This window comes from Ascaphus truei, chromosome 15 (assembly GCF_040206685.1).
Source record: "Ascaphus truei isolate aAscTru1 chromosome 15, aAscTru1.hap1, whole genome shotgun sequence".
NCBI lineage: Eukaryota > Metazoa > Chordata > Amphibia > Anura > Ascaphidae > Ascaphus > Ascaphus truei.
The window spans coordinates 23380353-23393456 of NC_134497.1; the positions used below are offsets into that span (position 1 = coordinate 23380353).

At 57.5% G+C, this 13104-nt stretch overlaps 1 protein-coding gene across 9 annotated transcripts in view; it reads right to left on the minus strand.

Annotated features, from left to right (window-relative positions):
• The window catches only part of LOC142466682 (uncharacterized), a 49580-nt gene that overhangs the window by 25266 nt on the left and 11210 nt on the right, over nucleotides 1-13104 (minus strand). The window lies entirely within an intron of this gene.

Here is a 13104-nt window from a genome sequence, read left to right on the forward strand (position 1 = left end):
TCACACCTCCCCCCTCAATTATGAAGGCGCCAGGACAGTCACCATCATCAGGTGGCTTGCTGAGCCTGAAAAAATTGAGGTGCCAGGAAGAAACGGAGTCCATTTGGCTGGTTAAGTCCTTCAGCATGCTGGGACCCCTTGCCTCCATAGTCCAAGTTCAACAGGGCAAGGATCCGCTGCAGACATTGAAATGCTGGTCCACTATCTGGGAACCAGGCTGCCAGCACCACTGCCCTCTGGTCAATCACCTTAGTCCGGGGGTCAGTTAGAACACTGTAGTGGGTCAATAAATCCCTATAGTACCCTTGTATGTCCCTGACCTCCCTCTCTATCCGTTCCCTCTCCATCAAGACACTGTACTCAGTCTGATGGTGGGGCTGCTGACCCCCGGGGTCTACCGGGCGATCAGTACACTGGGTCCTGCTTGGCTCACCCTTAGCAGGGACCCTCGGTCTCCCTAACGCCTCTCGCTTCCACTCCCAGAGGGGAGCTGCGAGCTGGGGAGCTGTCTCCCCTTGCTCCACGGAGCCTGCCCTAAACCTCCAAGGAACCACTATCTGGCCCCTTGCTGTCTCTGAACTAGCAGGAGACCCAGGGGCTGGTACCCAGGCAAAACGCCTACTATGGTCCGCAGGCAAATCAGCATCTGCCTGCACCATCTCCTGGTACCACTCACTGAGCTCCGGTAGTTCCCTGTCTGTCACACAGTCAGAAAAAAGGTCACAGTGGGGAACATTATACACATGGGGACACTGGTCGGGCATGGTCTGACTTACCTGCCTGGTCCCTTCGAGGTCCTCCATGCATGTGGGCTCCAAATGTTGGGGAGCATAATCAAATTTGGTGGGCATCGGTGATGACTGCACCTCTGCCTGGGCAACTGCCCAACTGTGGCTCTCTGTGACTGCGGTCACAAGAGCATCCTCTTTATGTACCATCACCGGTCCCCCTGTCTCTGGGAACCGGTGCCTGGGCCAGACCCTATCAGGCTGCCCAGGAAGTACCTTGTTGCAGGGGACCCCCAGGCCGATCGCCTGCCGATTGCCTGGGACCCCTGGATGCACAAACAAATCTTTGTGGACCGGTTGGTCCTCCTGCCTGATGGCGGTAGACTGCTGCTCATCTGGAAGCTCCATAGCTGTGTCGCTGGCAGGGGCTGCAGGGATCGCTGACTGTGTCTTTTCCTGGAGCTGCTGCACGGCTGCTGGTTGCTTGAGTTCAGGGAACAGCATCTCACCGGTCGTCTTCTCTGTAGCTGGGGTACGTTGCCCCAGACTGGGGTTACTTGATCGGGGGGCACCAGGAATTGCAGCGGGGGTCACTACCCGCTTCTCTGCCTGTGGCCATGCTGGCACACAGTTGGTCGCCATTTTGGTGGCCATGAGGCATGGCACCCGCGTGGCACCATCCTCCGCCATCATGGTGGCTTGCAGGGAGGTACGATCCCCAGCATCAGCTTGGCTGATCTCTCCCTCAGCCACATCGGTGTTCACTTGACACTCTGGGAATAGAGTGTCAGCTCTGGGGAGTGCCCGAGTCACTGGCACACCGGCGGGGGTTGGGACCCGCTTCTCTGCCTGTGGCCATGCTGGCACACAGCTGGTCGCCATTTTGGCGGCCATGAGGCAGGGCACCCGCGTGGCACCATCCTCCTCCATCATGGTGGCTTGCAGGGAGGCACGATCCCCAGCATCAGCATGGCTGATCTCTCCCTCAGCCACATTGACATTCAACTGACACTCTGGGACTAGAGTGTCAGCTCCTGGGACTACCCGGCTCACAGGCGCACCCGTGGGGGTTAAGACCCACTTCTCGGACTGTGCCCATGCCGGCACACAGCCCTCCACCACTGGGGTGGACATGAGGCAGGGCCTCAGGGTGGCGCCCTCCTCAGCCAGCACGGTGGCTTTCATGGGGATACACTCTCCGGCATCAGCGCGGCTGATTTCTCCCTCGGCTCCTTTTGTTCTCAGCTGACTCTCTGATACTAGAGTGTCAGCTCTTGGGAGTGCCCGATTCACCGGCCCCTCCTGCGGGGGTTAAGACCCGCTTCTCTGACTGTGCCCATGCCGGCACACAGTCCTCCACCACTGGGGTGGACCCAAGGCAGGGCACCAGAGTGGTACCCTCAGCCTGCACAGAGGCTTTCCTTCGGGCAGCATCACTGGACTCAGTGCAGCTGCCCTCTCCAGCAACTGCCTTGGCGCTAAGCTGCTCGCTCCCCTGCTCTGAGACTAGAGGGGGTGCAACTACCGATGGCACTAGCTCCACCGGCACACCTGCGGAGTTCTGGACCTGCTGCTCGGGCTGTGTCTTGTGGGACACACAGCCCTCCACCATCTGGGTGGACGCAGCACCGGTCGCCCTTCCGGGGACCACGAGGCATGGTGCCGGGGTGGCACCATCCTCAGCCAGTACGGTGGCTTTCCTGCGGGCAGCATCACTGGACTCAGTGCAGCTGCCCTCTCCAGCAACTCCCTTGGCGCTAAGCTGCTCCCTCCCCTGCTCTGAGACTAGAGGGGGTGCAACTACCGATGGCACTAGCTCCACCGGCACACCTGCGGAGTTCTGGACCTGCTGCTCGGGCTGTGTCTTGTGGGACACACAGCCCTCCACCATCTGGGTGGACGCAGCACCGATCGCCCTTCCGGGGACCACGAGGCATGGTGCCGGGGTGGCACCATCCTCAGCCAGTACGGTGGCTTTCAGGGAGACAAGATCCCCAGCATCAGCATGGCTGATCACTCCCTCTGCCACCTTGGCCTTCAGCTGACTCTCCCGGAGGAGAGTGTCAGCTCTGGGGAGTGCCTGATTCACTGGCACTCCTGTGGGGGTTACGACCCGCTTCTGGGACGGTGCCCACGCGGACACACAGTCCTCCCCCACTGGGGTGGACCCAAGGCAGGGCACCAGAGTGGTACCCTCAGCCTGCACAGAGGCTTCCCTGTGGGCAGCATCACTGGACTCAGTGCAGCTGCCCTCTCCAGCAACTCCCTTGGCGCTAAGCTGCTCCCTCCCCTGCTCTGAGACTAGAGGGGGTGCAACTACCGATGGCACTAGCTCCACCGGCACACCTGCGGAGTTCTGGACCTGCTGCTTGGGATGTGTCTTGTGGGACACACAGCCCTCCACCATCTGGGTGGATGCAGCACCGGTCGCCCTTCCGGGGACCACGAGGCATGGTGCCGGGGTGGCACCATCCTCAGCCAGTACGGTGGCTTTCAGGGAGGCAAGATCCCCAGCATCAGCATGGCTGATCACTCCCTCTGCCACCTTGGCCTTCAGCTGACTCTCCCGGAGGAGAGTGTCAGCTCTGGGGAGTGCCTGATTCACTGGCACTCCTGCGGGGTTTACGACCCGCTTCTGGGACTGTGCCCCCGTGGACACACCATCTGCCGCCTGGGCGCTCAGTACCACGGCCCAGGTTGCTCCAGCCCTCTCCCCAGGTGGGAGGAGGGCAATGCGTCCCGCAACGCGCTCTACTACTGGGCAGAACTGCATCCTCTGCTTTACCGTCGCGTTCGGACACAACCGGTCATAGAGTGTTAGCAGTTCGCATACCGTGGTAAGAACGGCTTCAGGGGGAGCCACAGGAGGGTTGAGGTCCCCCTCCAAGACACTCTTGAGGGGCTCGCTCTCCGGGCTCACTGTCCCGCCGGTAGTGGCTAGGACCACTACCCCAGGAGTGCAGTCAGCCCCGCGGGCTTCATGCCACTCCAAGTCCTGGCATAGGACTGCCATGGGTCTGCCGTGGGTAGGCAACCCATACTTCTCACACCGTCCAATCACAGATGCATGATCCCAGGACACATACCTTCCTGTTGGGGACCACATCTTCTCCTTTCAGGCACTAATAACCTAAGTGACACTGAACAGTGTGATTCCCTGCTTTGTATAGCGTGTTTTCCGAAACTACTTGTTTTGAGAGCTTGCAATCCACAAGCTCACTTTGTCCTATAATTCCCCGCAGGAAGTTATAGTGCAAAGCCCTATGATCCCACCAGCTGCCACCAGAAAATAAGCCTGTCACGGGAGACCAGGCCCAATTCACATTTATATTTAAGGGATCAGTCACAAGGCAAAACAGGCAGTAAAATAAATTGCGGTTTATTCGGACAAGACCTCGGAAACACACAGAAATACAAGAAACAGAGAATATACACACTTACGGGGGTCTGGGGAAGAGATCTACCCTTTCCTAGTTGCAAGGCGCCTGTTCAGGAAAGGCTTACCTTGATAGGACCTTGGGCTCCTGGACCGAAATCCAGCCTGCTGGCTAGGCCTCCCCATGCTTCCCGGTGTGAATAGCTCTTTCACAGAAGCATCAGAAGGGAGAGGCCTGCCAGAGGCTGCTTGTCTTCAGACCTCCACCAGGAACAAGAGAGAGATATGCTGACCGTTCTGTTCTGACTGACAGATTAAATCTGTCAGTGGTGATATTGGATACCGAGGCTTGAGCCTCATTACTCCAAGTTCTCTTGTTGAGTGTATTGTCGCACTCTTTAGGAAGCTTCTTGATCTGTGTTACTTGCCACAGTTGAGTTGGTTTCACAGGTTCAGCGCTGTGATGGGTCGTGGGTAGCGGTCAAATGGGTTTGCAGAGATCGCAGCAAGCTTCTTGATCAGCGGGTTTGAGTTCTGGTCCAGTTCCTTGTAGAATTTCTTGTTGAGCTTCTTTAGATGTTCATCTAACATCTCGATACCCAGTTCCCTATGAAGGTCTGCTATTCTTGTAGGAAGTGGAGCGTTGGACGCAATCCGCAGCGCCTTGTTCTGTAATTTTTGGAGAGATGATCTTTGATGTTGGTGGCAACCACTCCACACCGGGGAGGCGTATGTCATTGTGGGTCTAATGATCGCCTTGATCACATTGACTTTGCTCTTGATGGGCATGGTCCTTGTCTTCAGCAGAGGGTACAGTGCTGCCAGCTTGGTTGTTGCCTTCTGTTGAATCTTCTCAATGTGGTTTCTCCAGCTTAGTTTGCTATCTAGGATTACACCTAGGTAAGAGCTGTTTGGCTCCCATTTGACAGCCTCTCCGTTGAGGGTGATTGGCGGGTGTGCCTTGATCCTCTTTTTGGTAAACAGTGTAGCTGTAGTCTTGCTGGAGTTCAGTCCTACTTGCCAGTCGCTGTACCATGTTGATAGCATGTCTAGTGCTTTCTGGATGTTCTTAGCTACTTCTTTCTCTCTGAAGGACTGGGAGATGACTGCCACATCGTCTGCGTAGAGTGCCAGTTGAGTCTTGTGGAGGTCTGTGGGGATGTCATTCATGAAGAGGTTGAAAAGGAAAGGTCCCAGGACTGATCCCTGTGGCACGCCAGCGCGGATGGGGCGTGTTGTTGAGAGCTCTTCCCGCACAGCCACGTGGAATGTGCGCTCCCGCAAGTAGTTTGCAGTCAGCTTAATCAGGTAGTTTGGGAATTTCAGGTTGATCATTTTGTGCAGTAGTCCTTCATGCCAAACTCTGTCAAACGCTTTGGCCACGTCCAAGAAGACAACTCCAGTTGATTTGTGGATGTTGAATCCATGGCTTATTATGTCAACGACTCGCAGCAGCTGATGGTTGGTTGAGTGGTCCTTCCGGAATCCAAATTGCTCCTTTAGTAGAATGTTTTTACCAGAGGCAAAGTGGCGGAGGCGCGTAAGAATAACTTTCTCCAGGAGTTTCGACAGTCCAGAGAGCAGGCTTATCGGACGGTAGTTTGCAGGATCCCTCCGTGGTTTTCCAGGCTTTGGAAATACAATGACCTTGGCTTCCTTCCAGGATTGAGGAAAGTGCTGGAGCCGCATGCATGCATTGAAGATTTCTGTGAGGCATTCCATGGCTGCCGGCGGAAGCTTCTTGATGGCCAGGTTGGTAATTCCGTCACTTCCTGGTGCTTTGCCATTTGCCAGCTTTTCTGCAAGTTGCATTATCTCAGTCCTGGTGCATCCTTCAAGGGTTTCCGCTTCGGTCTCTGGTAGGTGCTCGGTAAGATGCCTGTTAACTCCTTGCTCAACTTCCCGTGCTATTTTGCTGGCTTGGTTAGGCCTAAAAGTTGTCTCCAGTGTGTCAGCGAGAACCTCTGCCTTGTCCTTGTTGCTACATGCCAGGTGGGTCTGGCCCTGGATCGGTGGATTAGGCTCCTTCTTCCCGGTCAGGCGTCGGGTCATTCTCCAAACAGAGTTGTCGGATTCCTTCAGCTTGGCTGCTGCGGCCTCCCACCTCTCCCCCCGGTGTTGGCTGATTTGCTGTCGCAGTAGTCTGGCAAGTGAGTTGTACTTTACCAGAAGGTCAGGTGTGCGGAACTTCTGCCACTGGCGTCGGGCCCTGTTTTTCTCAGCAATCGCTTGCTTGATCCCGCTCGGTAGGTCGTAGATGGAGCAGCGTTTGGGCATCTGTTTCGGGACGCTGTGCTCTATTGCATGTTGGACTGCGGTAGTAAAGGTGTTAACAGCATCATCAATGTCTCCGTTGGTGTCCAAGGGGCGGGGGTTTGTGATGTTGCTCAACTCTTCTTTGTACAGGCTCCAGTTCGCCCTGGTGAAGTTGTACCTGGGTGTTTGCTGGTGGGTTTCCATCTCGTCGCCAACAGTAATGGTAACTGGGTTGTGGTCTGAGGTCAGTTCCGCCAGGGTTTCCAACTGGACAGAATGTTTCACGTTCTTCAGTAAGACAATGTCCAGGACATCCGGTGTGTGGCTTGCAGTGCCTGGGTAGTGGGTGGGTTCTGTAGGGCCAGCCACTACAAAGTCACTCTCCTTTGAGTAAGCAAGAAGAGCTTGTCCTCTGGAGTTTGCTGTCCTTGAGTTCCAGCACCGGTGTTTGGCATTTAGGTCTCCCCCGATGATGGTTGGGACAGTGGAGTCCAGCAGAGCTTCCAAGTCTCCAAATGTAGCTTCACCTTAGGGGGGCAGTAGGTGGCAATTAGTCGCAGTGGTCCTGTTGCAGTCTTTACCTGTACTCCAGTGGCTTCAATACTCCGGAGGGGTGGTAGTGCAATCTCATTATGGCTGACCCGTGTGTTAACAATCACAGCCGTCCCACCACCTCTGGCTCCTGTTGCCCGGTCGGTACGGTATACCCTGTGGTTCGCCAGGCTTAGTTTTTGGTTTCCTTGAAGGTGGGTCTCCGAGAGCAGAGCTGCGCATACATTCCTCGATTCCATCAGGTGAAGGAGTTCATCTGTCTTCTTGCTGATACCATTTGCATTCCACATCACGATGACAGAACTGCGTTTAGATGTTGCTGCCATGGTGGTTAGTTTCTGTGCTCCTGAGAAGGGCCGGGATGAGATTCGCTATCATTGTCACAATGGGGTGAATATCCATTCTCGCAATAGCGCTCGCTATTTTAAGGATGATCTCTAGCCAGTTTGTTGGGCTTGCGGTTCCGCCTGCGGGGTCCGGGTTGGCCGCCTCAACGGGGTTGGTGGATGGTGTCCTGAGAGTTTCCGCGTAGGTCTGTCCGTCTGGGTTTTGCATCCTCTGGGTGGATGCCGTGCCTAGGTCTGGGATCAGGTGTTCTGTGGTCCTCTGTCTCTCCGGCGCCAGGCGGGGAAGCTGGTATTGAGTAGTGGGTGTCTTCCTTGGTGCCTGCTCCATCAGGTGGGGTGTCCGCTTTTCCCGTTCCTCTTGCTTTGCTTTTGTGAGGTACGGGCAACCACGGTAGCTTGCCGGGTGTGGGCCTTTGCAGTTTGCACATGTCGCCGGCTCCTTCTTCCTATCTCGTGGGCATTCCTTGGAGTTGTGGTTCTCTCCACAACACACACAGCGTGGCTTCTGGTGGCAGAATGCAGAGGTATGCCCGAGCCGTTGGCAGTTGAAACACATGGTTGGGCCTTTTCTGCCCTTTGGCGCTTCTGTGGTTACCACACAGCTACAGAGCTTGGTAATCTTGGTAAGATCTGCAGGCTGGCTCTCCGGGGTTTCTGCCAGTGTGACAATAAACAAAGGGAACTTCTTGGTCTTGTCCACCGGGGATGTCAATTGGGCTACACTCTTGACTGGAAGTCCATGTTCCGCGAGGTCGTGGGAAATATCCCCCACGGAGGCGTTTGCTGGTAAGCCGCGAATTACAAATTTCTGGGGCTTTAGGCGCGTCAGTGGGAAGGTGTAGTATTCTATGCCCTGCTTTGCAAAGCAGTCCGTTAAGCTCCGGTAGTCGTCCACAGTTGTGGTAGTGATCTTTGCGTGGTTCGCCCGTGGTTTAACTACAAACGGGGAAGTGCAGTGCTCGGTGAGGATGTCGACAAGGTCCTTGTGGGTCTTCATATTCCTAACCATTACCGGTGGTATGCGAATCTTTTTGGGTGGGAGTGCAGTCTCTTCATCGTTGCACCTGGGCCCTGAGCAGTCATCGGCATTAGCAAGTGGCTCGAAGCGGTTTGATGTTTTGATGCCTTGGTCTTCCTTGTGCTTCTGCATCTTTGTCTTTGCTACCGATGGAGGGGAAGAACCATTGGAGCTATCAGAGTTTGCTCGCCCTCTCTTCTTCACTAAAGTGTAGTCCATGTCTTCTGCAGCATCATGTATTGCAGTCTCCATAGGTGGCACATTTGCCTCTGCCATAATAAGGCGCAGACCAGAGCCACGCACCCGCACGGCGGCGGGCACACGGCACAAATCAGAGCCACACGCACGGCGGCAAGCACACTGCACAAATCAGAGCCACGCACACGGCGGCGAGCACACGGCACAAGTCAGAGCCACGCACCCGCACGGCGGCGAGCACACAGCCCAAATCAGAGCCACGCACCCGCACGGCGGCGAGCACACAGCCCAAATCAGAGCCACGCACCCGCACGGCGGCGGGCACACGGCCCAAATCAGAGCCACACACACGCACGGCGGTGAGCACACGGCCCAAAGCACGCAACGCAGGGAGCAAAAGCACACGGCGCAGGGGGGGGGCACGGCACCAAGTTCAGGGGGGGCACAGCACAGAGCGCAGGGGGGGCACAGCACAGAGCGCAGGGGGGGCACAGCACAGAGCGCAGGGGGGGCACAGCACAGAGCGCAGGGGGGGGCACAGCACAGAGCGTAGGGGGGAGCAGATTGCACAGGGGGGAGCACAGAGCACAGGGGGGCACAGCACAGAGCACAGGGGGGCACAGCACAGAGCACAGGGGGGCACAGCACAGAGCGCAGGGGGCACAGCACAGAGCACAGGGGGGCACAGCACAGAGCACAGGGGGGCACAGCACAGAGCACAGGGGGGCACAGCACAGAGCGCAGGGGGGCACAGCACAGAGCGCAGGGGGGCACAGCACAGAGCGCAGGGGGGCACAACACAGAGCGCAGGGGGGCACAGCACAGAGCACAGGGGGGCTCAGCACAGCGCACAGGGGGGGGGGCACTGAGCACTGGGGGGGGCACAGAGCACGGGGGGGGGCACAGAGCACAGGGGGGGGCACTGCACTAAACAGGGGGGGGCACAGCACTAGGCAGGGGGGGGGGCAAGGCCGGGGGTCACAGCAAGTCGGAGCTCTGGGCTCAATACTGCACACAGAACTCAGCATACAGTGCAATAAAGCTATAAAGCAAAGCGATGGGCAATGAACCATGTGGCAGCGGCGGCTCTCCCCCACGTGGCAGCAGCGGCTCTCCCCCACGTGGCAGCGGCGGCTCTCCCCCACGTGGCAGCGGCGGCTCTCCAAACGGGCCAGTCAATACATCCCCGACTGAAACTCTGGAAAGTGGTGTCGGCGGCGGGCGCTGTGATGGGAAGTGACCCACTCGAGGAGTCATCAGCCTCTCCGGTCAGTTCAATGAATGAATGAATGAATCTCAATGAAAAGACTCAAGTGACAATAAAAAACTCTCTCCCGACAAATCGACTCGAGAGAGAGATGCTTTTACAGCACGCTCTTATATAGGCTGAAATCCTATCTAAATCATTGAGGAGAGTAATAGCCAATTAACGCAGGGATTGAAATTACGCATTCCCTGATAGGAGGGATAAATTCAAAACTTGCCAATAGAAACCTTGCTTATCAGTTCTGACATCCAGAGCCGTTTTCTCTTTCCCTGGCTCCGTGGTGTCTAGTAAAACAAAGACATCCCAATCTGAATATCCTGCTCGCCAAATGGTTTCCCCCCTCTGCCATTCCTCTCCTCTTTGAACTATGGAATCTATGCAAACTAGCCAGCATATTAACCATATGCCTGTGCTTTCTGTATAGAACCTTATAGTAAACATTAAAACACAATATATATAAAGTACACTTCCTTACAGAATATACTCTGGGGAACCTTATACTTATAAGGGAAATAAATTGGGGAGATTTGGGCTTTGAATCCCTATCTGAACTGGGGCATGGAAATGCTAATCCACATGTAATTCACATGCTAATTCACACTGCCTTTTGTCACCAACCTGGGTTTAAATCACAGGACAAACACAATGCATTGGAGTTTTAAAACACAGAGAACCAACATTTGGACACAAGAGCTGACACTCTCAGCCCATACCATATGGGCTCCCCCTTTATTAAGGAAGGCCGACACAGCCTATCGTCACAGTGAGGGGGGGTCTATGAGAGATGTGAGGGAAGGATGTGAGGGGGGGGGCTGGGAGAGATGTGAGGGGGGGCTGGAAGAGATGTGAGGGGGGGGTCTGGGAGAGATGTGAGTGGGGGGGTCTGGGAGAGATGTGAGGGGGGGGGGTCTGGGAGAGATGTGAGTGGGGGTCTGGGAGAGATGTGAGAGGGGGGTCTGGAGAGATGTGAGGGGGGGTCTGGGAGAGATGTGAGGGGGGGGGGTCTGAGAGAGATGTGAGGGGGGGGTCTGGGAGAGATGTGAGGGGGGGTCTGGGAGAGATGTGAGTGGGGGGGGGTCTGGGAGAGATGTGAGGGGGGGTCTGGGAGTGATGTGAGGGGGGGGTCTGGGAGAGATGTGAGGGGGGGTCTGGGAGAGATGTGAGGGGGTCTGGGAGAGATTTGAGGGGGGGTCTGGGAGAGATGTGAGGGGGGGTCTGGGAGAGATGTGAGGGGGGGGTCTGGGAGAGATGTGAGGGGGGGTCTGGGAGAGATGTGACGGGGAGGCTGTGAGGGGGAGGCTGTGACGGGGGGGCTGGGAGAGAAGTGAGTGGGAGGATGTGAGGGGGGGTCTATGTGAGGGGGGTCTGGGAGAGATGTGAGGGGGGGCTGGGAGAGGTGTGAGGGGGGGCTGGGAGAGGTGTGAGGGTGGGGATCTGGGAGAGATGTGAGGGGGGGTCTGGGAGAGATGTGAGGGGGGGTCTGGGAGAGATGTGATGGGTGGGGTTTGGGAGATGTGAGGGGGGGGTCTGGGAGAGATGTGAGTGGGGGTCTGGGAGAGATGTGAGAGGGGGGTCTGGGAGAGATGTGAGGGGGGGTCTGGGAGAGATGTGAGTGGGGGGGGTCTGGGAGAGATGTGAGTGGGGGGGGGTCTGGGAGAGATGTGGGGGGGGGTCTGGGAGTGATGTGAGGGGGGGTCTGGGAGAGATGTGAGGGGGGGTCTGGGAGAGATGTGAGGGGGTCTGGGAGAGATTTGAGGGGGGGTCTGGGAGAGATGTGAGGGGGGGGTCTGGGAGAGATGTGAGGGGGGGTCTGGGAGAGATGTGAGGGGGAGAGATGTGAGGGGGAGAGATGTGAGGGGGAGGCTGTGAGGGGGAGGCTGTGACGGGGGGGTGGGAGAGATGTGAGTGGGAGGATGTGAGGGGGAGTCTATGTGAGGGGGGTCTGGGAGAGATGTGAGGGGGGGCTGGGAGAGGTGTGAGGGGGGTCTGGGAGAGGTGTGAGGGTGGGGGGTCTGGGAGAGATGTGAGGGGGTGTCTGGGAGAGATGTGAGGGGGGGTCTGGGAGAGATGTGAGGGGGCGTCTGGGAGAGATGTGAGGGGGGGGGTCTGGGAAAGATGTGAGGGGGGGTCTGGGAGAGATGTGATGGGTGGGGTTTGGGAGATGTGATGGGTGGGGGTTTGGGAGATGTGAGGGGGGGTCTGGGAGAGATGTGAGGGGGGTCTGAGTAAGATGTGAGGGGGGGTCTATGAGAGATGTGAGGGAAGAATGTGAGGGGGGGGCTGGGAGAGATGTGAGGGGGGGCTGGAAGAGATGTGAGGGGGGGCCTGGGAGAGATGTGAGGGGGGGTCTGGGAGAGATGTGAGGGAGGGGTCTGGGAGAGATGCGAGGACGGGGGTCTGGAAGAGATGCGAGGGGGGGGGGGTCGGGGAGAGATGTGAGGGGGGGTCTGGGAGAGATGTGTGAGGGGGGGGTCTGGGAGAGATGTGTGAGGGGGGGGTCTGGGAGAGATGTGTGAGGGGGGGGTCTGGGAGAGATGTGTGAGGGGGGGGGTCTGGGAGAGATGTGAGGGGGGGGGTCTGGGAGAGATGTGAGTGGGAGGATGTGAGGGGGGTCTATGAGAGACGTGAGGGGGGGATCTATGAGAGACGTGAGGGGGGTCTATGAGAGACGTGAGGGGTTCTGGGAGAGGTGTGAGGGTGGGGGGTCTGGGAGAGATGTGAGGAGGTGTCTGGGAGAGATGTGAGGGGGGGGGGCTGGTAGAGATGTGAGGGGGCGTCTGGGAGAGATGTGAGGGGGGCGTCTGGGAGAGATGTGAGGGGGGGTCTGAGTAGGATGTGAGGGGGGGTCTATGAGAGATGTGAGGGATGGATGTGAGGGCGGGGGCTGGGAGAGATGTGAGGGGGGCCTGGGAGAGATGTGAGGGGGGGTCTGGGAGAGATGTGAGGGAGGGGTCTGGGAGAGATGCGAGGAGGGGGGTCTGGAAGAGATGCGAGGGGGGGGGGTCTGTGAGAGATGTGAGGGGGGGTCTGGGAGAGATGTGAGGGGGGGGGGGTCTGGGAGAGATGTGAGTGGGAGGATGTGAGGGGGGGTCTATGAGAGACGTGAGGGGGGGATCTATGAGAGACGTGAGGGGGGACTATGAGAGACGTGAGGGGGGTCTGGGAGAGACGTGAGAGGGGTCTGGGAGAGACGTGAGAGGGGTCTGGGAGAGACGTGAGAGGGGTCTGGGAGAGACGTGAGAGGGGTCTGGGAGAGACGTGAGGGGGGGGTCTGGGAGAGACGTGAGGGGGGGTCTGGGAGAGACGTGAGGGGGGGGTCTGGGAGAGACGTGAGGGGGGGGTCTGGGAGAGATGTGAGGGGG